Here is a 24728-nt window from a genome sequence, read left to right as displayed (position 1 = left end):
TGGTATATGATAGTGTATGGTATATGATAGTGTATGGTATATGATAGTGTATGGTATATGTCATGTTGGTTATGGCACATTATAACACTGAAATAGAAACATTTCCTCTGTAACGGCATTCTTCGGGTGAAGGAGAGTCGGACCAAAATGCGGCGGGGTAGATTGCGATCCATGTTTATTAAACTGAAGTAACACGAATCTAAATACAAACACTACAAAACAATAAACGTAACGAAAACTAGAAACAGCCTACTACTTGTGCACATAAACACAGAACACAGACATCAAGACACTAAGGACAATCACCCACAAACACACAGTGAAACCCAGGCTACCTAAATATGGTTCCCAATCAGAGACAATGAATAACACCTGACTCTGATTGAGAACCATATCAGGCCAGACATAGAAATAGACGAACAAGACATCCAACATAGAATGCCCACCCAGCTCACGTCCTGACCAACACTAAAACAAGGAAAACACACACGAACGATGTTCAGATCGTGACAATCCACAGAGAAAATAAACGGATTACCACATTTACAACAAAAAGGGACAAAACCGAGAGAGAAATACGTTTTGTGGACCAATGATTTCAGGTAGCCAACAGTGAGGTGTAGAGAGAGAAACGGAGAGAGAGAGAGAGAGAGAGAGAGAGAGAGAGAGATGGAGAAAGAGAGCGAGAGAACGAGAGAGCGAGAGAGAGAGAGAGAGAGGGGGGAGAGAGAGAGAGACAGAGAGAGAGAGAGAGACACAGAGAGAGAGAGAGAGATAGAGAGAGAGAGAGGGAGAGACAGAGAGAGAGATAGAGAGAGAGAGATAGAGAGGCTCTCTCAGGTGTCTCAGAGCCTCCTTCCCTGCTAAACACTCAGGCTGTTGTGTTGGGGCTACTGAAGGGTGGAGGAGTGGGGGAGGAAGGGGAGCGAGAAGGGGAGGTGGGGGAAGAAGGGGGAGAGAGGGGGGGTTAGGCTACAGGAGAACTTCATGAATATGTAGAATCTGTCTTCTCTTCACTGCTTTACAATAACCAACTCGAGGGCCAAATCATTCAAAGAGGTGATTGGATATAATGGCTTAATAAGACAGGCTGGGGCTGATGCCTGCCCTGAGAGAGAAAATGGATGAAAAGAGGAGAGGACAGGAGGCGAGGCCCTTGGGCATGACTCTTCTCTTCTCCCTCCCTCCCTCCCTCCCTCTAGAGGACAGGGAGAAGCCTCAGCAAAATAGTTGTTTGGTTTTCATCAGAACGTGTAGATAAAATGTTCGTTGACAAATTCTCTGGACCAGTGTCTGGTCAGCGATAGAGGCCAAGACTTTTCCAGCTTTTCCAACTCCCCCTAAAAAAAAAGAGGTTTCTGACCTCAAGTGTTTTTTTGCTAGTTAAACAAAGGTTAAATAACATCTAATGTTGTAGCACAAAATAACTTCTCTCTCCAAAATACTGTACCTTCCATTGTCTTCATCCAATCAACGAGTACCAAACAGAGCTATAGCTACCAACTACCTAGCTATCATCCATTCATGAGAGCTATAGCTACCAACTACCTAGCTATCATCCATTCATGAGAGCTATAGCGACCAACTACTAACCTATCATTCAACCAAACCCTTCCCTCCCTCTTCATCTTCCTCCTCATCCTCCTCTTCCTTAGAGAAAATGAAGGAGGGGTATATTAACTTACTCTTCCAAATGAACAGCTTTGTTCCAGGAGACAATCAGAGGTGGGTAGATTAATTTACTGTTGCTAATGAACAGCAGGGGTTGTGGGCAGGGGGTGGGGGCAGGGGGGGCAGGGAGGGGAACAGGGGTGGTGGCAAGGGGGGGGGGGGGGGGTGAGTCTGAGTAGCCCCCACTGCTCCTAAACACTTTTAGTAAATAAAATGCTCTTAGACGATAAAGACACATACTGTATCCTTCCCCCCTCCAGCTATCAGATCTAGACACACAAGATGTATACATTCTGTTCTCCCTCTCTCTCTCAAAGGGCTCCATCGGCATGGGAAACATGTGTTTACATCGCCAGAGCAAGTGGAATGGATAAACGAAGGTGAAATAAACAATTAAAAGTGAACAGTAAATACCACATTCAAACAAGTTCCAAAATAATAACAGACATTTAAAATGTCATATTATGTATATATACAGTGTTGTAACGATGTGAAAATAGTTAAAATACAAAAGGGAAAATAGATTAACATAAATATGGGTTGTATTTATACTGGTGTTCGTTCTTCACTGGTTGCCCTTTTCTCGTGGCAACAGGTCACAAATCTTGCTGCTGTGACGGAACACTGTGGTATTTCACCAAATAGAAATGGGAGTTTATCAACATTGGATTTGTTTGGGGTAGTGGGGGCTGTGTGGGGTAATGGGGGTTGTGTGGGGTAATGTGGGTAGTGTGGGGTGGTGGGGGCTGTGTGGGGTAGTGGGGGCTGTGAGGGGGAATGGGGGTTGTGTTGGGTAATGTGGGTAGTGTGGGGTAGTGGGGGCTGTGTGGGGTAGTGGGGGCTGTGTGGGGTAATGGGGGTTGGTGGGGTAATGTGGGTTGGTGGGGGCGGGTAGTCTGTTGGTGGGGGTGAAAGTATGAGGGCCAAGATTGGGAATTTAGCCAGGACACCAGGGTTAACACCCCTACACTTATGATAAGTACGAAGGGATCTTTAGTGACCACAGAGTCAGGACACCCGTTTAATGTCCCATCCGAAAGATGACACCCTACACAGGGTAGTGAAGGGGGGGTTGCCTGCTGTTCTCCGGGGGGTATGTTTTATCCCCCTCTCCTCCCACCTCCCCCTGTCCTGCTCCAGTTATCTCACTCAAGACCAGACACCATCCCTGCCGCCACACCTCCCTCCCTCCGTCCATACCACCCCATCCTGCCTTCTGGCCCCACCAATTGGAATCCATTAGTTCTGGTTGATCAGTGCCCTAGCCAAGGGCCATGTCTATCATCACAATATTTGCAGCAGAAGTTTGTATGCCCCAATTGGGACCAGACTATCATGTCCAGATGGGTTTTCCATTAAAAGGCAGAGTAGAGTAACTGCAGGCAGGAGCACACTGGACAACAGCTAACACACACACGCACGCACGCTCGCACGCACGCACGCACGCACAAACACACACACACACACACACACACACATGTAGGGAAAACAACATATGGTCTATACTTGGCATGTACGGGTGGCATGTACGGTTGGCATGTACGGTTGGCATGTATGGGTGGCATGTATGGGTGGCATGTACGGTTGGCATGTATGGGTGGCATGTACGAGTGGCATGTATGGGTGGCATGTACGGTTGGCATGTATGGGTGGCATGTACGGGTGGCATGTATGGGTGGCATGTACGGTTGGCATGTATGGGTGGCATGTACGAGTGGCATGTATGGGTGGCATGTACGGTTGGCATGTATGGGTGGCATGTAAGGGTGGCATGTATGGGTGGCATGTACGGTTGGCATGTACGGGTGGCATGTACGGGGGTGGCATAAATTGGGAAATGAGGAAAAGGAACGGACTGGGTATATGCAAATAAAAAAAAATTGGGGGGGGGACTGTAGTGTTTTTTGGGGGGACTGTAGTGTATTTTGGGGGGACTGTAGTGTTTTTTGGGGGACTGTAGAGTTTTTTGGGGGACTGTAGTGTTTTTTGGGGGACTGTAGTGTTTTTTGGGGGGGACTGTGGTGTTTTTTGGGGGACTGTAGTGTTTTTTGGGGGGACTGTTGTGTTTTTTTGGGGGGGACTGTAGTGTTTTTTGGGGGGACTTTAGTGTTTTTTTGGGGGGGGCCATAGTGTTTTTTTGGGGGGGACTGTAGTGTTTTTTGGGGGACTGTAGTGTTTTTTGGGGGACTGTAGTGTTTTTTGGGGGACTGTAGTGTTTTTTGGGGGACTGTAGTGTTTTTTGGGGGACTGTAGTGTTTTTTGGGGGGGGACTGTAGTGTTTTTTGGGGGGACTGTAGTGTTTTTTTGGGGGGGACTGTAGTGTTTTTTTGGGGACTGTAGTGTTTTTGGGGGGCTGTAGTGTTTTTTGGGTGACTGTAGTGTTTTTTGGGGGGACTGTAATGTTTTTTTGGGGGACTGTAGTGTATTTTGGGGGACTGTAGTGTATTTTGGGGGGACTGTAGTGTTTTTTGGGGACTGTAGTGTTTTTTGGGGGACTGTAGTGTATTTTGGGGGGGACTGTAGTGTTTTTTGGGGGGACTGTAGTGTTTTTTGGGGACTGTAGTGTTTTTGGGGGACTGTAGTGTTTTTGGGGGGACTGTAGTGTATTTTGGGGGACTGTAGTGTATTTTGGGGGGACTGTAGTGTTTTTTTGGGGGGGACTGTAGTGTTTTTTGGGGGGGGCCGTAGTGTTTTTTTTGGGGGGACTGTAGTGTTTTTTGGGGGACTGTAGTGTTTTTTGGGGGCTGTAGTGTTTTTTGGGGACTGTAGTGTTTTTTTGGGGACTGTAGTGTTTTTTTGGGGGGGCTGTAGTGTTTTTTGGGGGACTGTAGTGTTTTTGGGGGGACTGTAGAGTTTTTTGGGGGGACTGTAGTGTATTTTGGGGGACTGTAGTGTATTTTGGGGGACTGTAGTGTATTTTGGGGGGACTGTAGTGTTTTTTTGGGGGGGACTGTAGTGTTTTCTGGGGGGACTGTACTGTTTTTTGGGGGGACTGTAGTGTTTTTTGGGGGACTGTAGTGTTTTTTGGGGACTGTAGTGTTTTTTGGGGGCTGTAGTGTTTTTTGGGGGACTGTAGTGTTTTTTGGGGGACTGTAGAGTTTTTTGGGGGGACTGTAGTGTATTTTGGGGGACTGTAGTGTATTTTGGGGGGACTGTTGTGTTTTTGGGGGGGGGACTGTAGTGTTTTTTTGGGGGACTGTAGTGTTTTTTGGGGGGACTGTAGTGTTTTTTGTGGGGGACTGTAGTGTTTTTTGGGGGGGGACTGTAGTGTTTTTTGGGGGGAGTGTAGTGTTTTTTTGTGGGGGACTGTAGTGTTTTTTTGGGGGGGACTGTAGTTTTTTTGGGGGTCTGTAGTGTTTTTTGGGGGCTGTAGTGTTTTTTTGGGGACTGTAGTGTTTTTTGGGGGGACTGTGGTGTATTTTGGGGGACTGTGGTGTTTTTTGGGGGACTGTAGTGTTTTTTGGGGGGGACTGTAGTGTATTTTGGGGGGCTGTAGTGTTTTTTGGGGGACTGTAGTGTTTTTTGGGGGGACTGTAGTGTATTTTGGGGGACTGTAGTGTATTTTGGGGGGACTGTTGTGTTTTTTTGGGGGGGACTGTAGTGTTTTTTTGGGGGACTGTAGTGTTTTTTGGGGGGACTGTAGTGTTTTTTGGGGGACTGTAGTGTTTTTTGGGGGGACTGTAGTGTTTTTTGGGGGGACTGTAGTGTTTTTTTGGGGACTGTAGTGTTTTTTGGGGGACTGTAGTGTTTTTTGCGGGACTGTAGAGTTTTTTTGGGGACTGTAGTGTTTTTTTGGGGACTTTAGTGTTTTTTGGGGGCTGTAGTGTTTTTTTGGGGGTCTGTAGTGTTTTTTGGGGGACTATAGTGTTTTTGGGGGACTGTAGTGTTTTTTGGGGACTGTAGTGTTTTTTGGGGGGACTGTAGTGTTTTTTGGGGGACTGTAGTGTTTTTTGGGGGGACTGTAGTGTTTTTTTGGGTGACTGTAGTGTTTTTTGGGGGATTGTAGTGTTTTTTGGGGTGTCTGTAGTGTTTTTTGGGGGACTGTAGTGTTTTTTGGGGGACTGTAGTGTTTTTTGGGGGACTGTAGTGTTTTTTGGGGGGACTGTAGTGTTTTTTGGGGGGGGACTGTAGTGTTTTTTTGGGGACTGTAGTGTTTTTTGGGGGACTGTAGTGTTTTTTGGGGACTGTAGTGTTTTTTGGGGGACTGTAGTGTTTTTTGCGGGACTGTAGTGTTTTTTGGGGGCTGTAGTGTTTTTTTGGGGACTGTAGTGTTTTTTTGGGGACTGTAGTTTTTTTTGCGGGACTGTAGTGTTTTTTGGGGGCTGTAGTGTTTTTGTTGGGGACTGTGGTGTTATTTTGGTCGACTGTAGTGTTTTTTGGGGACTGTAGTGTTTTTTTGGGGGGACTGTAGTGTTTTTTGCGGGACTGTAGAGTTTTTTTGGGGACTGTAGTGTTTTTTTGGGGACTTTAGTGTTTTTTGGGGGCTGTAGTGTTTTTTTGGGGGTCTGTAGTGTTTTTTGGGGGACTATAGTGTTTTTTGGGGGACTGTAGTGTTTTTTGGGGACTGTAGTGTTTTTTGGGGGGACTGTAGTGTTTTTTGGGGGACTGTAGTGTTTTTTGGGGGGACTGTAGTGTTTTTTGGGGTGACTGTAGTGTTTTTTGGGGGACTGGAGTGTTTTTTGGGGGGCCTGTAGTGTTTTTTGGGGGACTGTAGTGTTTTTTGGGGGACTGTAGTGTTTTTTGGGGGACTGTAGTGTTTTTTGGGGGACTGTAGTGTTTTTTGGGGGGGGACTGTAGTGTTTTTTTGGGGACTGTAGTGTTTTTTGGGGGACTGTAGTGTTTTTTGGGGACTGTAGTGTTTTTTGGGGGACTGTAGTGTTTTTTGCGGGACTGTAGTGTTTTTTGGGGGCTGTAGTGTTTTTTTGGGGACTGTAGTGTTTTTTTGGGGACTGTAGTTTTTTTTGCGGGACTGTAGTGTTTTTTGGGGGCTGTAGTGTTTTTGTTGGGGACTGTGGTGTTATTTTGGTCGACTGTAGTGTTTTTTGGGGACTGTAGTGTTTTTTTGGGGGGACTGTAGTGTTTTTTGGGGGGACTGTAGTGTTTTTTGGGGACTGTAGTGTTTTTTGGGGGACTGTAGTGTATTTTTTGGGACTGTAGTGTTTTTTGGGGGGACTGTAGTGTTTTTTGGGGGGACTGTAGCGTTTTTTTGGGGGGGACTGTAGTGTTTTTTGGGGGGACTGTAATGTTTTTTTGGGGACTGTAGTGTTTTTTGGGGGGACTGTAGTGTTTTTTTGGGGACTGTAGTGTATTTTGGGGGGACTGTAGTGTTTTTTTGGGGACTGTAGTGTTTTTTGGGGGACTGTAGTGTTATTTTGGGGACTGTAGTGTTTTTGGGGGACTGTAGTGTATTTTGGGGGGACTGTAGTGTTTTTTTGGGGGGGACTGTAGTGTTTTCTGGGGGGACTGTAGTGTTTTTTGGGGGGACTGTAGTGTTTTTTGGGGGACTGTAGTGTTTTTTGGGGACTGTAGTGTTTTTTGGGGGCTGTAGTGTTTTTTGGGGGACTGTAGTGTTTTTTGGGGGACTGTAGTGTTTTTTGGGGGGACTGTGGTGTATTTTGGGGGACTGTGGTGTTTTTTGGGGGACTGTAGTGTTTTTTGGGGGGGACTGTAGTGTATTTTGGGGGGCTGTAGTGTTTTTTGGGGGACTGTAGTGTTTTTTGGGGGGACTGTAGTGTATTTTGGGGGACTGTAGTGTATTTTGGGGGGACTGTTGTGTTTTTTTGGGGGGGACTGTAGTGTTTTTTTGGGGGACTGTAGTGTTTTTTGGGGGGACTCTAGTGTTTTTTGGGGGACTGTAGTGTTTTTTGGGGGGACTGTAGTGTTTTTTGGGGGGACTGTAGTGTTTTTTTGGGGACTGTAGTGTTTTTTGGGGGACTGTAGTGTTTTTTGCGGGACTGTAGAGTTTTTTTGGGGACTGTAGTGTTTTTTTGGGGACTTTAGTGTTTTTTGGGGGCTGTAGTTTTTTTTGGGGGGTCTGTAGTGTTTTTTGGGGGACTATAGTGTTTTTTGGGGGACTGTAGTGTTTTTTGGGGACTGTAGTGTTTTTTGGGGGGACTGTAGTGTTTTTTGGGGGACTGTAGTGTTTTTTGGGGGGACTGTAGTGTTTTTTTGGGTGACTGTAGTGTTTTTTGGGGGATTGTAGTGTTTTTTGGGGTGTCTGTAGTGTTTTTTGGGGGACTGTAGTGTTTTTTGGGGGACTGTAGTGTTTTTTGGGGGACTGTAGTGTTTTTTGGGGGGACTGTAGTGTTTTTTGGGGGACTGTAGTGTTTTTTGGGGGACTGTAGTGTTTTTTGGGGGACTGTAGTGTTTTTTGGGGGACTGTAGTGTTTTTTGGGGGGGGACTGTAGTGTTTTTTTGGGGACTGTAGTGTTTTGTGGGGGACTGTAGTGTTTTTTGGGGACTGTAGTGTTTTTTGGGGGACTGTAGTGTTTTTTGCGGGACTGTAGTGTTTTTTGGGGGCTGTAGTGTTTTTTTGGGGACTGTAGTGTTTTTTTGGGGACTGTAGTTTTTTTTGCGGGACTGTAGTGTTTTTTGGGGGCTGTAGTGTTTTTGTTGGGGACTGTGGTGTTATTTTGGTCGACTGTAGTGTTTTTTGGGGACTGTAGTTTTTTTTTGGGGGGACTGTAGTGTTTTTTGGGGGGACTGTAGTGTTTTTTGGGGACTGTAGTGTTTTTTGGGGGACTGTAGTGTATTTTTTGGGACTGTAGTGTTTTTTGGGGGGACTGTAGTGTTTTTTGGGGGGACTGTAGCGTTTTTTTGGGGGGGACTGTAGTGTTTTTTGGGGGGACTGTAATGTTTTTTTGGGGACTGTAGTGTTTTTTGGGGGGACTGTAGTGTTTTTTTGGGGACTGTAGTGTATTTTGGGGGGACTGTAGTGTTTTTTTGGGGACTGTAGTGTTTTTTGGGGGACTGTAGTGTTATTTTGGGGACTGTAGTGTTTTTGGGGGACTGTAGTGTATTTTGGGGGGACTGTAGTGTTTTTTTGGGGGGGACTGTAGTGTTTTCTGGGGGGACTGTAGTGTTTTTTGGGGGGACTGTAGTGTTTTTTGGGGGACTGTAGTGTTTTTTGGGGACTGTAGTGTTTTTTGGGGGCTGTAGTGTTTTTTGGGGGACTGTAGTGTTTTTTGGGGGACTGTAGTGTTTTTTGGGGGGACTGTGGTGTATTTTGGGGGACTGTGGTGTTTTTTGGGGGACTGTAGTGTTTTTTGGGGGGGACTGTAGTGTATTTTGGGGGGCTGTAGTGTTTTTTGGGGGACTGTAGTGTTTTTTGGGGGGACTGTAGTGTATTTTGGGGGACTGTAGTGTATTTTGGGGGGACTGTTGTGTTTTTTTGGGGGGGACTGTAGTGTTTTTTTGGGGGACTGTAGTGTTTTTTGGGGGGACTCTAGTGTTTTTTGGGGGACTGTAGTGTTTTTTGGGGGGACTGTAGTGTTTTTTGGGGGGACTGTAGTGTTTTTTTGGGGACTGTAGTGTTTTTTGGGGGACTGTAGTGTTTTTTGCGGGACTGTAGAGTTTTTTTGGGGACTGTAGTGTTTTTTTGGGGACTTTAGTGTTTTTTGGGGGCTGTAGTTTTTTTTGGGGGGTCTGTAGTGTTTTTTGGGGGACTATAGTGTTTTTTGGGGGACTGTAGTGTTTTTTGGGGACTGTAGTGTTTTTTGGGGGGACTGTAGTGTTTTTTGGGGGACTGTAGTGTTTTTTGGGGGGACTGTAGTGTTTTTTTGGGTGACTGTAGTGTTTTTTGGGGGATTGTAGTGTTTTTTGGGGTGTCTGTAGTGTTTTTTGGGGGACTGTAGTGTTTTTTGGGGGACTGTAGTGTTTTTTGGGGGACTGTAGTGTTTTTTGGGGGGACTGTAGTGTTTTTTGGGGGGGGACTGTAGTTTTTTTTTGGGGACTGTAGTGTTTTTTGGGGGACTGTAGTGTTTTTTGGGGACTGTAGTGTTTTTTGGGGGACTGTAGTGTTTTTTGCGGGACTGTAGTGTTTTTTGGGGGCTGTAGTGTTTTTTTGGGGACTGTAGTGTTTTTTTGGGGACTGTAGTTTTTTTTGCGGGACTGTAGTGTTTTTTGGGGGCTGTAGTGTTTTTGTTGGGGACTGTGGTGTTATTTTGGTCGACTGTAGTGTTTTTTGGGGACTGTAGTGTTTTTTTGGGGGGACTGTAGTGTTTTTTGCGGGACTGTAGAGTTTTTTTGGGGACTGTAGTGTTTTTTTGGGGACTTTAGTTTTTTTTGGGGGCTGTAGTGTTTTTTTGGGGGTCTGTAGTGTTTTTTGGGGGACTATAGTGTTTTTTGGGGGACTGTAGTGTTTTTTGGGGACTGTAGTGTTTTTTGGGGGGACTGTAGTGTTTTTTGGGGGACTGTAGTGTTTTTTGGGGGGACTGTAGTGTTTTTTGGGGTGACTGTAGTGTTTTTTGGGGGACTGTAGTGTTTTTTGGGGGGACTGTAGTGTTTTTTGGGGGACTGTAGTGTTTTTTGGGGGACTGTAGTGTTTTTTGGGGGACTGTAGTGTTTTTTGGGGGACTGTAGTGTTTTTTGGGGGGGGACTGTAGTGTTTTTTTGGGGACTGTAGTGTTTTTTGGGGGACTGTAGTGTTTTTTGGGGACTGTAGTGTTTTTTGGGGGACTGTAGTGTTTTTTGCGGGACTGTAGTGTTTTTTGGGGGCTGTAGTGTTTTTTTGGGGACTGTAGTGTTTTTTTGGGGACTGTAGTTTTTTTTGGGGACTTTAGTGTTTTTTGGGGGCTGTAGTGTTTTTTTGGGGGTCTGTAGTGTTTTTTGGGGGACTATAGTGTTTTTTGGGGGACTGTAGTGTTTTTTGGGGACTGTAGTGTTTTTTGGGGGGACTGTAGTGTTTTTTGGGGGACTGTAGTGTTTTTTGGGGGACTGTAGTGTATTTTTTGGGACTGTAGTGTTTTTTGGGGGACTGTAGTGTTTTTTGGGGGGGGACTGTAGTGTTTTTTTGGGGACTGTAGTGTTTTTTGGGGGACTGTAGTGTTTTTTGGGGACTGTAGTGTTTTTTGGGGGACTGTAGTGTTTTTTGCGGGACTGTAGTGTTTTTTGGGGGCTGTAGTGTTTTTTTGGGGACTGTAGTGTTTTTTTGGGGACTGTAGTTTTTTTTGCGGGACTGTAGTGTTTTTTGGGGGCTGTAGTGTTTTTGTTGGGGACTGTGGTGTTATTTTGGTCGACTGTAGTGTTTTTTGGGGACTGTAGTGTTTTTTTGGGGGGACTGTAGTGTTTTTTGGGGGGACTGTAGTGTTTTTTGGGGACTGTAGTGTTTTTTGGGGGACTGTAGTGTATTTTTTGGGACTGTAGTGTTTTTTGGGGGGACTGTAGTGTTTTTTGGGGGGACTGTAGCGTTTTTTTGGGGGGGACTGTAGTGTTTTTTGGGGGGACTGTAATGTTTTTTTGGGGACTGTAGTGTTTTTTGGGGGGACTGTAGTGTTTTTTGGGGGACTGTAGTGTATTTTGGGGGGACTGTAGTGTTTTTTTGGGGACTGTAGTGTTTTTTGGGGGACGGTAGTGTTATTTTGGGGTCTGTAGTGTTTTTGGGGGACTGTAGTGTATTTTGGGGGGACTGTAGTGTTTTTTTGGGGGGGACTGTAGTGTTTTCTGGGGGGACTGTAGTGTTTTTTGGGGGGACTGTAGTGTTTTTTGGGGGACTGTAGTGTTTTTTGGGGACTGTAGTGTTTTTTGGGGGCTGTAGTGTTTTTTGGGGGACTGTAGTGTTTTTTGGGGGACTGTAGAGTTTTTTGGGGGGACTGTAGTGTATTTTGGGGGACTGTAGTGTATTTTGGGGGGACTGTTGTGTTTTTTGGGGGGGGACTGTAGTGTTTTCTGGGGGGACAGTAGTGTTTTTTGGGGGACTGTAGTGTTTTTTGGGGGGACTGTAGTGTTTTTTGGGGGACTGTAGTGTTTTTTGGGGGACTGTAGTGTTTTTTGGGGGACTGTAGTGTTTTTTGGGGGGACTGTAGTGTTTTTTGGGGTCTGTAGTGTTTTTTGGGGGACTGTAGTGTTTTTTGGGGGGACTGTAGTGTTTTTTTGGGGGACTGTAGTGTTTTTTGGGGGGGGACTGTAGTGTTTTTTTGGGGACTGTAGTGTTTTTTGGGGGACTGTAGTGTTTTTTGGGGACTGTAGTGTTTTTTGGGGGACTGTAGTGTTTTTTGCGGGACTGTAGTGTTTTTTGGGGGCTGTAGTGTTTTTTTGGGGACTGTAGTGTTTTTTTGGGGACTGTAGTTTTTTTTGCGGGACTGTAGTGTTTTTTGGGGGCTGTAGTGTTTTTGTTGGGGACTGTGGTGTTATTTTGGTCGACTGTAGTGTTTTTTGGGGACTGTAGTGTTTTTTTGGGGGGACTGTAGTGTTTTTTGGGGGGACTGTAGTGTTTTTTGGGGACTGTAGTGTTTTTTGGGGGACTGTAGTGTATTTTTTGGGACTGTAGTGTTTTTTGGGGGGACTGTAGTGTTTTTTGGGGGGACTGTAGCGTTTTTTTGGGGGGGACTGTAGTGTTTTTTGGGGGGACTGTAATGTTTTTTTGGGGACTGTAGTGTTTTTTGGGGGGACTGTAGTGTTTTTTTGGGGACTGTAGTGTATTTTGGGGGGACTGTAGTGTTTTTTTGGGGACTGTAGTGTTTTTTGGGGGACTGTAGTGTTATTTTGGGGACTGTAGTGTTTTTGGGGGACTGTAGTGTATTTTGGGGGGACTGTAGTGTTTTTTTGGGGGGGACTGTAGTGTTTTCTGGGGGGACTGTAGTGTTTTTTGGGGGGACTGTAGTGTTTTTTGGGGGACTGTAGTGTTTTTTGGGGACTGTAGTGTTTTTTGGGGGCTGTAGTGTTTTTTGGGGGACTGTAGTGTTTTTTGGGGGACTGTAGAGTTTTTTGGGGGGACTGTAGTGTATTTTGGGGGACTGTAGTGTATTTTGGGGGGACTGTTGTGTTTTTTGGGGGGGGACTGTAGTGTTTTCTGGGGGGACAGTAGTGTTTTTTGGGGGACTGTAGTGTTTTTTGGGGGGACTGTAGTGTTTTTTGGGGGACTGTAGTGTTTTTTGGGGGACTGTAGTGTTTTTTGGGGGACTGTAGTGTTTTTTGGGGGGACTGTAGTGTTTTTTGGGGTCTGTAGTGTTTTTTGGGGGACTGTAGTGTTTTTTGGGGGGACTGTAGTGTTTTTTTGGGGGGGACTGTAGTGTTTTCTGGGGGGACTGTAGTGTTTTTTGGGGGGACTGTAGTGTTTTTTGGGGGACTGTAGTGTTTTTTGGGGACTGTAGTGTTTTTTGGGGACTGTAGTTTTTTTTGCGGGACTGTAGTGTTTTTTGGGGGCTGTAGTGTTTTTGTTGGGGACTGTGGTGTTATTTTGGTCGACTGTAGTGTTTTTTGGGGACTGTAGTGTTTTTGGGGGGACTGTAGTGTTTTTTGGGGGGAATGTAGTGTTTTTTGGGGTCTGTAGTGTTTTTTGGGGGACTGTAGTGTTTTTTTGGGGGACTGTAGCGTTTTTTTGGGGGGGACTGTAGTGTTTTTTGGGGGGACTGTAGTGTTTTTTTGGGGACTGTAGTGTTTTTGGGGGGGACTGTAGTGTTTTTTGGGGGACTGTAGTGTATTTTGGGGGGACTGTAGTGTTTTTTGGGGGACTGTAGTGTTTTTTGGGGGACTGTAGTGTTATTTTGGGGACTGTAGTGTTTTTGGGGGACTGTAGTGTTATTTTGATCGACTGTAGTGTTTTTGGGGGGACTGTAGTGTTTTTTGGGGGGAATGTAGTGTTTTTTGGGGGGACTGAAGTGTTTTTTTGGGGACTGTAGTGTTTTTGGTGGGACTGTAGTGTTTTTTGGGGGGACTGTAGTGTTTTTTGGGGACTGTAGTTTTTTTTGGGGGGACTGTAGTGTTTTTTGGGGGGACTGTAGTGTTTTTTGTGGGGGACTGTAGTGTTTTTTGGGGGGGGACTGTAGTGTTTTTTGGGGGGAGTGTAGTGTTTTTTTGTGGGGGACTGTAGTGTTTTTGGGGGGGGGACTGTAGTTTTTTTGGGGGTCTGTAGTGTTTTTTGGGGGCTGTAGTGTTTTTTTGGGGACTGTAGTGTTTTTTGGGGGGACTGTAGTGTATTTTGGGGGACTGTGGTGTTTTTTGGGGGACTGTAGTGTTTTTTGGGGGGGACTGTAGTGTATTTTGGGGGACTGTAGTGTTTTTTGGGGGACTGTAGTGTTTTTTGGGGGGACTGTAGTGTATTTTGGGGGACTGTAGTGTATTTTGGGGGGACTGTTGTGTTTTTTTGGGGGGGACTGTAGTGTTTTTTTGGGGGACTGTAGTGTTTTTTGGGGGGACTGTAGTGTTTTTTGGGGGACTGTAGTGTTTTTTGGGGGGACTGTAGTGTTTTTTGGGGGGACTGTAGTGTTTTTTTGGGGACTGTAGTGTTTTTTGGGGGACTGTAGTGTTTTTTGCGGGACTGTAGAGTTTTTTTGGGGACTGTAGTGTTTTTTTGGGGACTTTAGTGTTTTTTGGGGGCTGTAGTGTTTTTTTGGGGGTCTGTAGTGTTTTTTGGGGGACTGTAGTGTTTTTTGGGGGACTGTAGTGTTTTTTGGGGACTGTAGTGTTTTTTGGGGGGACTGTAGTGTTTTTTGGGGGACTGTAGTGTTTTTTAGGGGGACTGTAGTGTTTTTTGGGGGGACTGTAGTGTTTTTTGGGGGACGGTAGTGTTTTTTGGGGGGACTGTAGTGTTTTTTGGGGGACTGTAGTGTTTTTTGGGGGACTGTAGTGTTTTTTGGGGGACTGTAGTGTTTTTTGGGGGGACTGTAGTGTTTTTTGGAGGGGGCCTGTAGTGTTTTTTTGGGGGGGACTGTAGTGTTTTTTGGGGTCTGTAGTGTTTTTTGGGGGACTGTAGTGTTTTTTTGGGGGACTGTAGCGTTTTTTTGGGGGGGACTGTAGTGTTTTTTGGGGGGACTGTAGTGTTTTTTTGGGGACTGTAGTGTTTTTGGGGGGGACTGTAGTGTTTTTTGGGGGACTGTAGTGTATTTTGGGGGGACTGTAGTGTTTTTTGGGGGACTGTAGTGTTTTTTGGGGGACTGTAGTGTTATTTTGGGGACTGTAGTGTTTTTGGGGGTCTGTAGTGTTATTTTGATCGACTGTAGTGTTTTTGGGGGGACTGTAGTGTTTTTTGGGGGGAATGTAGTGTTTTTTGGGGGGACTGAAGTGTTTTTTTGGGGACTGTAGTGTTTTTGGTGGGACTGTAGTGTTTTTTGGGGGGACTGTAGTGTTTTTTGGGGACTGTAGTTTTTTTTGGGGGGACTGTAGTGTTTTTTGGGGGGACTGTAGTGTTTTTTGTGGGGGACTGTAGTGTTTTTTGGGGGGGGACTGTAGTGTTTTTTGGGGGGAGTGTAGTGTTTTTTTGTGGGGGACTGTAGTGTTTTTGGGGGGGGGACTGTAGTTTTTTTGGGGGTCTGTAGTGTTTTTTGGGGGCTGTAGTGTTTTTTTGGGGACTGTAGTGTTTTTTGGGGGGACTGTAGTGTATTTTGGGGGACTGTGGTGTTTTTTGGGGGACTGTAGGGTTTTTTGGGGGGGACTGTAGTGTATTTTGGGGGACTGTAGTGTTTTTTGGGGGACTGTAGTGTTTTTTGGGGGGACTGTAGTGTATTTTGGGGGACTGTAGTGTATTTTGGGGGGACTGTTGTGTTTTTTTGGGGGGGACTGTAGTGTTTTTTTGGGGGACTGTAGTGTTTTTTGGGGGGACTGTAGTGTTTTTTGGGGGACTGTAGTGTTTTTTGGGGGGACTGTAGTGTTTTTTGGGGGGACTGTAGTGTTTTTTTGGGGACTGTAGTGTTTTTTGGGGGACTGTAGTGTTTTTTGCGGGACTGTAGAGTTTTTTTGGGGACTGTAGTGTTTTTTTGGGGACTTTAGTGTTTTTTGGGGGCTGTAGTGTTTTTTTGGGGGTCTGTAGTGTTTTTTGGGGGACTGTAGTGTTTTTTGGGGGACTGTAGTGTTTTTTGGGGACTGTAGTGTTTTTTGGGGGGACTGTAGTGTTTTTTGGGGGACTGTAGTGTTTTTTAGGGGGACTGTAGTGTTTTTTGGGGGGACTGTAGTGTTTTTTGGGGGACTGTAGTGTTTTTTGGGGGGACTGTAGTGTTTTTTGGGGGACTGTAGTGTTTTTTGGGGGACTGTAGTGTTTTTTGGGGGAGTGTAGTGTTTTTTGGGGGGACTGTAGTGTTTTTTGGAGGGGGCCTGTAGTGTTTTTTTGGGGGGGACTGTAGTGTTTTTTGGGGACTGTAGTGTTTTTTGGGGGACTGTAGTGTTTTTTGGGGACTGTAGTGTTTTTTGGGGGACTGTAGTGTTTTTTGCGGGACTGTAGTGTTTTTTGGGGGCTGTAGTGTTTTTTTGGGGACTGTAGTGTTTTTTTGGGGACTGTAGTTTTTTTTGCGGGACTGTAGTGTTTTTTGGGGGATGTAGTGTTTTTGTTGGGGACTGTGGTGTTATTTTGGTCGACTGTAGTGTTTTTTGGGGACTGTAGTGTTTTTTGGGGGGGACTGTAGTGTTTTTTGGGGGGACTGTAGTGTTTTTTGGGGACTGTAGTGTTTTTTGGGGGACTGTAGTGTATTTTTTGGGACTGTAGTGTTTTTTGGGGGGACTGTAGTGTTTTTTGGGGGGACTGTAGCGTTTTTTTGGGGGGGACTGTAGTGTTTTTTGGGGGGACTGTAGTGTTTTTTTGGGGACTGTAGTGTATTTTGGGGGGACTGTAGTGTTTTTTGGGGGACTGTAGTGTTTTTTGGGGGACTGTAGTGTTATTTTGGGGACTGTAGTGTTTTTTGGGGACTGTAGTGTATTTTGGGGGGACTGTAGTGTTTTTTTGGGGGGGACTGTAGTGTTTTCTGGGGGGACTGTAGTGTTTTTTTGGGGGACTGTAGTGTTTTTTGGGGGACTGTAGTGTTTTTTGGGGACTGTAGTGTTTTTTGGGGGCTGTAGTGTTTTTTGGGGGACTGCAGTGTTTTTTGGGGGACTGTAGAGTTTTTTGGGGGGACTGTAGTGTATTTTGGGGGACTGTAGTGTATTTTGGGGGGACTGTTGTGTTTTTTCGGGGGGGACTGTAGTGTTTTCTGGGGGGACTGTAGTGTTTTTTTGGGGGACTGTAGTGTTTTTTGGGGGGACTGTAGTGTTTTTTGGGGGGACTGTAGCGTTTTTTTGGGGACTGTAGTGATTTTTTGGGGGACTGTAGTGTTTTTGGGGGACTGTAGTGTTTTTTATGGGGACTGTAGTTTTTTTGGGGGGACTGTGGTGTTTTTTGGGGGACTGTAGTGTTTTTTGGGGGACTGTAGTGTTTTTTGGGGGGACTGTAGTGTTTTTTGGGGGACTGTAGTGTTTTTTGGGGGACTGTAGTGTTTTTTGGGGGACTGTAGTGTTTTTTGGGGGGACTGTAGTGTTTTTTGGGGTCTGTAGTGTTTTTTGGGGGACTGTAGTGTTTTTTGGGGGGACTGTAGCGTTTTTTTGGGGGGGATTGTAGTGTTTTTTGGGGGGACTGTAGTGTTTTTTTGGGGACTGTAGTGTTTTTTGGGGGGACTGTAGTGTTTTTTGGGGGACTGTAGTGTATTTTGGGGGGACTGTAGTGTTTTTTGGGGGACTGTAGTGTTTTTTGGGGGACTGTAGTGTTATTTTGGGGACTGTAGTGTTTTTGGGGGACTGTAGTGTTATTTTGATCGACTGTAGTGTTTTTTGGGGGACTGTAGTGTTTTTTGGGGGGAATGTAGTGTTTTTTGGGGGGACTGAAGTGTTTTTTTGGGGACTGTAGTGTTTTTGGTGGGACTGTAGTGTTTTTTGGGGGGACTGTAGTGTTTTTTGGGGACTGTAGTGTTTTTTGGGGGGGACTGTAGTGGTTTTTTGGGGACTGTAGTGTTTTTTGGGGGACTGTAGTGTTTTTTGCGGGACTGTAGTGTTTTTGGGGGGACTGTAGTGTTTTTTGGGGGACTGTAGTGTTTTTTGGGGGACTGTAGTGTTTTTGGGGGGACTGTAGTGTTTTTGGGGGGACTGTAGTGTATTTTGGGGACTGTAGTGTTTTTTGGGGGACTGTGGTGTTATTTTGGTCGACTGTAGTGTTTTTTGGGGGACTGTAGTGTTTTTTGGGGGACTGAAGTGTTTTTTTGTGGGACTGTAGTGTATTTTGGGGGGACTGTAGTGTTTTTTGGGGGGACTGTAGTGTTTTTTGGGGGGACTGTAGTGTTTTTGGGGGACTGTAGTGTTTTTTGGGGGACTGTAGAGTTTTTTGGGGGACTGTAGTTTTTTGGGGGGACTGTAGTGTTTTTTGGGGGGACTGTAGTGTTTTTTGGGGGACTGTAGTTTTTTGGGGGGACTGTAGTGTTTTTTGGGGGACTGTCGTTTTTTGGGGACTGTAGTGTTTTTGGGGGACTGTAGTCTTTTTTGGGGGACTGTAGTTTTTTGGGGGGACTGTAGTGTTTTTTGGGGGGACTGTAGTGTTTTTTGGGGGACTGTAGTTTTTTGGGGGGGACTGTAGTGTTTTTTGGGGGACTGTCGTTTTTTGGGGACTGTAGTGTTTTTGGGGGACTGTAGTCTTTTTTGGGGGACTGTAGTCTTTTTTGGGGGACTGTAGTGTTTTTTGGGGGGACTGTAGCGTTTTTTTGGGGGGGACTGTAGTGTTTTTTGGGGGGACTGTAGTGTTTTTTTGGGGACTGTAGTGTTTTTTGGGGGGACTGTAGTGTTTTTTGGGGGACTGTAGTGTATTTTGGGGGGACTGTAGTGTTTTTTGGGGGACTGTAGTGTTTTTTGGGGGACTGTAGTGTTATTTTGGGGACTGTAGTGTTTTTGGGGGACTGTAGTGTTATTTTGATCGACTGTAGTGTTTTTTGGGGGACTGTAGTGTTTTTTGGGGGGAATGTAGTGTTTTTTGGGGGGACTGAAGTGTTTTTTTGGGGACTGTAGTGTTTTTGGTGGGACTGTAGTGTTTTTTGGGGGGACTGTAGTGTTTTTTGGGGACTGTAGTGTTTTTTGGGGGGGACTGTAGTGGTTTTTTGGGGACTGTAGTGTTTTTTGGGGGACTGTAGTGTTTTTTGCGGGACTGTAGTATTTTTGGGGGGACTGTAGTGTTTTTTTGGGGACTGTAGTGTTTTTTTGGGGGACTGTAGTGTTTTTTTTGGGGACATTAGTGTTTTTGGGGGGACTGTAGTGTTTTTTGGGGGACTGTAGTGTTTTTTGGGGGACTGTAGTGTTTTTGGGGGGACTGAAGTGTTTTTGGGGGGACTGAAGTGTATTTTGGGGACTGTAGTGTTTTTTGGGGGACTGTGGTGTTATTTTGGTCGACTGTAGTGTTTTTTGGGGGACTGTAGTGTTTTTTGGGGGACTGAAGTGTTTTTTTGTGGGACTGTAGTGTATTTTGGGGGGACTGTAGTGTTTTTTGGGGGGACTGTAGTGTTTTTTGGGGGGACTGTAGTGTTTTTGGGGGACTGTAGTGTTTTTTGGGGGACTGTAGAGTTTTTTGGGGGACTGTAGTTTTTTGGGGGGACTGTAGTGTTTTTTGGGGGGACTGTAGTGTTTTTTGGGGGACTGTAGTTTTTTGGGGGGACTGTAGTGTTTTTTGGGGGACTGTCGTTTTTTGGGGACTGTAGTGTTTTTGGGGGACTGTAGTCTTTTTTGGGGGACTGTAGTTTTTTGGGGGGACTGTAGTGTTTTTTGGGGGGACTGTAGTGTTTTTTGGGGGACTGTAGTTTTTTGGGGGGGACTGTAGTGTTTTTTGGGGGACTGTCGTTTTTTGGGGACTGTAGTGTTTTTGGGGGACTGTAGTCTTTTTTGGGGGACTGTAGTCTTTTTTGGGGGACTGTAGTGTTTTTGGGGGACTGTAGTCTTTTTTGGGGGACTGTAGTGTTTTTGGGGGGACTGTAGTGTTTTTTTGGGGACTGTAGTGTTTTTTGGGGGGAATGTAGTGTTTTTTTGGGGACTGTAGTGTTTTTTGGGGGAACTGTAGTGTTTTTTTGGGGACTGTAGTGTTTTTTGGGGGGACTGTCGTGTTTTTTTGGGGACTGTAGTGTTTTTTTGGGGACTGTAGTGTTTTTTTGGGGGCTGTAGTGTTTTTTGGGGACTGTAGTGTTTTTTTTGGGGACTGTAGTGTTTTTTTGGGGACTGTAGTGTTTTTTTGGGGGCTGTAGTGTTTTTTTGGGGGGGACTGTAGTGTTTTTTTGGGGACTGTAGTGTTTTTTTGGGGGGACTGTAGTGTTTTTTTGGGGACTGTAGTGTTTTTTTGGGGACTGTAGTGTTTTTTGGGGGACTGTAGTGTTTTTTTGGGGACTGTAGTGTTTTTTTGGGTTTTTTTGACTGTAGTGTTTTTTGGGGGAACTGTAGTGTTTTTTTGGGGACTGTAGTGTTTTTTTGGGGGCTGTAGTGTTTTTTTGGGGGGACTGTAGTGTTTTTTGGGGGGACTGTAGTGTTTTTTGGGGACTGTAGTGTTTTTTTGGGGGCTGTAGTGTTTTTTTGGGTTTTTTGGGGACTGTAGTGTTTTTTTGGGGACTGTAGTGTTTTTTTGGGGGGACTGTAGTGTTTTTTTGGGGACTGTAGTGTTTTTTTGGGGACTGTAGTGTTTTTTGGGGGACTGTAGTGTTTTTTTGGGGACTGTAGTGTTTTTTTGGGGACTGTAGTGTTTTTTTGGGGGCTGTAGTGTTTTTTTGGGGACTGTAGTATTTTTTGGGGGGACTGTAGTGTTTTTTTGGGGACTGTAGTGTTTTTTTGGGGGCTGTAGTGTTTTTTTGGGGGACTGTAGTGTTTTTTTGGGGACTGTAGTGTTTTTTTGGGGACTGTAGTGTTTTTTTGGGGGCTGTAGTGTTTTTTTGGGGGGACTGTAGTGTTTTTTGGGGGGACTGTAGTGTTTTTTTGGGGACTGTAGTGTTTTTTTGGGGGCTGTAGTGTTTTTTTGGGGGGGACTGTAGTGTTTTTTTGGGGACTGTAGTGTTTTTTTGGGGGGACTGTAGTGTTTTTTTGGGGACTGTAGTGTTTTTTTGGGGACTGTAGTGTTTTTTTGGGGACTGTAGTGTTTTTTTGGGGGGACTGTAGTGTTTTTTTGGGGACTGTAGTGTTTTTTTGGGGACTGTAGTGTTTTTTTGGGAGACTGTAGTGTTTTTTTGGGGGCTGTAGTGTTTTTTGGGGGGGACTGTAGTGTTTTTTTGGGGCTGTAGTGTTTTTTTGGGGACTGTAGTGTTTTTTGGGGGGCTGTAGTGTTTTTTTGGGGACTGTAGTGTTTTTTTGGGGACTGTAGTGTTTTTTGGGGGGACTGTAGTGTTTTTTTGGGGACTGTAGTGTTTTTTTGGTGGACGGTAGTGTTTTTTTGGGGACTGTAGTGTTTTTTTGGGAACTGTAGTGTTTTTTGGGGGGACTGTAGTGTTTTTTTGGGGGACTGTAGTGTTTTTTTGGGGGACTGTAGTGTTTTTTTGGGGACTGTAGTGTTTTTTTGGGGGACTGTAGTGTTTTTTGGGGGACTGTAGTGTTTTTTTGGGGACTGTAGTGTTTTTTTGGGGACTGTAGTGTTTTTTTGGGGGCTGTAGTGTTTTTTTGGGGGCTGTAGTGTTTTTTTGGGGGCTGTAGTGTTTTTTTGGGGACTGTAGTGTTTTTTGGGGGGCTGTAGTGTTTTTTTGGGGGCTGTAGTGTTTTTTTGGGGGCTGTAGTGTTTTTTTGGAGACTGTAGTGTTTTTTGGGGGGCTGTAGTGTTTTTTTGGGGGCTGTAGTGTTTTTTTGGGGACTGTAGTGTTTTTTTGGGGGCTGTAGTGTTTTTTTGGGGACTGTAGTGTTTTTTTGGGGGCTGTAGTGTTTTTTTGGGGGCTGTAGTGTTTTTTGGGGGGCTGTAGTGTTTTTGGGGGACTGTAGTGTTTTTTTATAGATTGTTTTTTTTATTTTTATTTTTACATATAATACTTTATACTATTCTACAGTATACTACAACATTATTTAGTAAGTACTACACACGATCAAGGGACTCTACTGTGTGTAATATAGTATTCTACAGTATACAACAGTTTACTACAGTATTCTGTAGTAAGTACTAAAGTATTCCATAGTATTATTTTATTCATTTGGTCACACTGTGACAGAACATCATATCACCGTGACACTAAAATTCACCTAATTATAAACACTCTCTGTCTTTAACAGTTAGAAGACTGAACAAACAAGATAAAGCCCTCATCAACTTGACTTAACAATGAAGTAGCCGTATTATTCACAGCTACACACAAATGTATATATATGCTGGTTCAAAGGACCCCAAAGGGAAACCCTATTAGAGACATTAGTAGAGCCCCTATTAGAGCCCCTATTAGAGACACTAGTAGAGACCCTAATGGAGACCCTATTAGAGACACTAGTGGAGACCCTAGAAGAGACACAATTAGAGACACTAGTAGAGACACGAGTAGAGACACTAGTAGAGACCCTAATGGAGACCCTAGTAGAGACACTAGTAGAGACACTATTAGAGACCCTAGTAGAGACACGAGTAGAGACACTAGTGGAGATAGTGGAGACACTAGTAGAGACACTAGTAGAGACACTAGTGGAGATAGTAGAGACACTAGTAGAGACCCTAATGGAGACCCTAGTAGAGACACTAGTAGAGACATTAGTAGAGACACTAGTAGAGACACTAGTAGAGACCCTAGTGGAGATAGTGGAGACACTAGTAGAGACCCTAATGGAAACCCTAGTAGAGACACTAGTAGATACACTAGTAGATACACTAGTAGAGACACTAGTAGAGACCCTAGTGGAGATAGTGGAGACACTAGTAGAGACCCTAATGGAGACCCTAGTAGAGACACTAGTAGAGACCCTAATGGAGACCCTAGTAGAGACACTAGTAGAGACACTAGTAGAGACCCTATTAGAGACACTAGTAGAGACACTAGTAGAGATAGTAGAGATCCAAGTAGAGATAGTAGAGACCCTAGTAGAGACAGTAGAGACCCTAGTAGAGATGGTAGAGACCCTAGTAGAGATGGTAGAGTCCCTAGTAGAGATGGTAGAGACCCTAGTAGAGACCCTAGTAGAGAGAGAAACAGAGAGAGAGAGAGAGAGGGGGAGAAAGAGTAATATCGTCATTGTGGCCAGGAAACTAGCCCTTTCTATCTCTCTCTCTCTCTCTCCCTCTCTCTCTCTCTCTCTCTCTCTCTCTCTCTCTCTCTCTCTCTCTCTCTCTCTCAAGGCTGTAGAGCTGTACAGCAGAGAGTCGGTAGACAGGCAGGCATGTAGTATTTGGTTAGTTAAGAGGTGTGGAAAAGAGGCTTCCCCTGGCCGCTCCACACATCTGCTGTTATGTTGGCCTTATTTATTGTGAGATGCTCTGGAGGTTTTTCAACAACATGTGGAGATGTTTCTACTTTCACACGTTATTCAGTGGGTGAAGAGAACACAAAGCTTACAGCTAGAGCTGATACACTGCCTTCAGAAACTATTCGCATCTCTTGACATATTACACATTTTGTTGTGTTACAGCCTGAATCCAAACTTTTCTCACCAAGCTACACACAATACCCTATAATGACAGCACAGTAACCCCATAATGACATCACAATACCCCATAATGACAAAGTGAAAACAGGTTCTTAGAAATGCTTGCAAATGTATTGAAAATGAATACAGATGAGAGGAGGTGTGGAGAGGAGATGTGGAATAGAGTTGAGGTATGTATTGAAAATGATTACAGATATACATACACACCCTTGAGTGAATATTGTGTAGAACACGTTTGGCAGCAATTACAACTGTGAGTCTTTCAAGGTATTATTTTCAAAAAATCTTCAAGCTCTGTCAAATTGGTTGTTGATCATTGCTAGACAACCATTTTCAGTTCTTGCCACAGACTTTCAAGTAAATTGAATCCGTGTGAGATTATTGACCCTTCTGTGTCTCAATCCAAGGAAACATAATCAAAAAAATCCCCCCATCAAAATCAGTCAGTTTAAGCTGGAGATCTCTGCATGGGCCGAGTCTCAATCCAAGAAACATAATCAAAAAAATCCCCCCATCAAAATCAGTCAGTTTAAGCTGGAGATCTCTGCATGGGCTGAGTCTCAATCCAAGAAAAACATAATCAAAAAAATCCCCCCATCAAAATCAGTCAGTTTAAGCTGGAGATCTTATCTCTTATCCCTTATCTCAGTTCACTGGTTACGATGGCAACACCCATCCGTAGCACGCGCTCCAGCAGGTGTATCTCACTGATCATCCCTAAAGCCAACACCTCATTTGGCCGCCTTTCGTTCCAGTTCTCTGCTGCCTGTGACTGGAACAAATTGCAAAAATCGCTGAAGTTGGAGACTTTTATCTCCCTCACCAACTTCAAACATCTGCTATCTGAGCAGCTAACCGATCGCTGCAGCTGTACATAGTCTATTGGTAAATAGCCCACCCATTTTCACCTACCTCATCCCCATACTGTTTTTATTTATTTATTTTTCTGCTCTTTTGCACACCAATATCTCTACCTGCACATAACCATCTGATCATTTATCACTCCAGTGTTAATCTGCATAATTGTAATTATTCGGCTACCTTCTCATGCCTTTTGCACACAATGTATATATAGACTCCCCTTTTTTCTACTGTGTTATTGACTTGTTAATTGTTTACTCCATGTGTAACTCTGTGTTGTCTGTTCACACTGCTATGCCTTATCTTGGCCAGGTCGCAGTTGTAAATGAGAACTTGTTCTCAACTAGCCTACCTGGTTAAATAAAGGTGTTCTCAACTAGCCTACCTGGTTAAATAAAGGTGTTCTCAACTAGCCTACCTGGTTAAATAAAGGTGTTCTCAACTAGCCTACCTGGTTAAATAAAGGTGTTCTCAACTAGCCTACCTGGTTAAATAAATTTGTTCTCAACTAGCCTACCTGGTTAAATAAAGGTGTTCTCAACTAGCCTACCTGGTTAAATAAAGGTGTTCTCAACTAGCCTACCTGGTTAAATAAAGGTGTTCTCAACTAGCCTACCTGGTTAAATAAAGGTGTTCTCAACTAGCCTACCTGGTTAAATAAAGGTGTTCTCAACTAGCCTACC

At 44.8% G+C, this 24728-nt stretch overlaps 1 protein-coding gene across 34 annotated transcripts in view; it reads right to left on the bottom strand.

Annotated features, from left to right (window-relative positions):
- The window catches only part of LOC139366880 (eyes absent homolog 1-like), a 142164-nt gene that overhangs the window by 74212 nt on the left and 43224 nt on the right, over positions 1 to 24728 (bottom strand). The gene's annotated exons all lie outside the window — the stretch shown is intronic.

The sequence above is a fragment of the Oncorhynchus clarkii genome, chromosome 15, assembly GCF_045791955.1.
Source record: "Oncorhynchus clarkii lewisi isolate Uvic-CL-2024 chromosome 15, UVic_Ocla_1.0, whole genome shotgun sequence".
In the NCBI taxonomy this organism is placed as follows: Eukaryota; Metazoa; Chordata; class Actinopteri; order Salmoniformes; family Salmonidae; genus Oncorhynchus; species Oncorhynchus clarkii.
The sequence above is the reverse complement of the archived record's forward strand: the minus strand, read 5'-3'. Positions and strand labels throughout refer to the sequence as shown.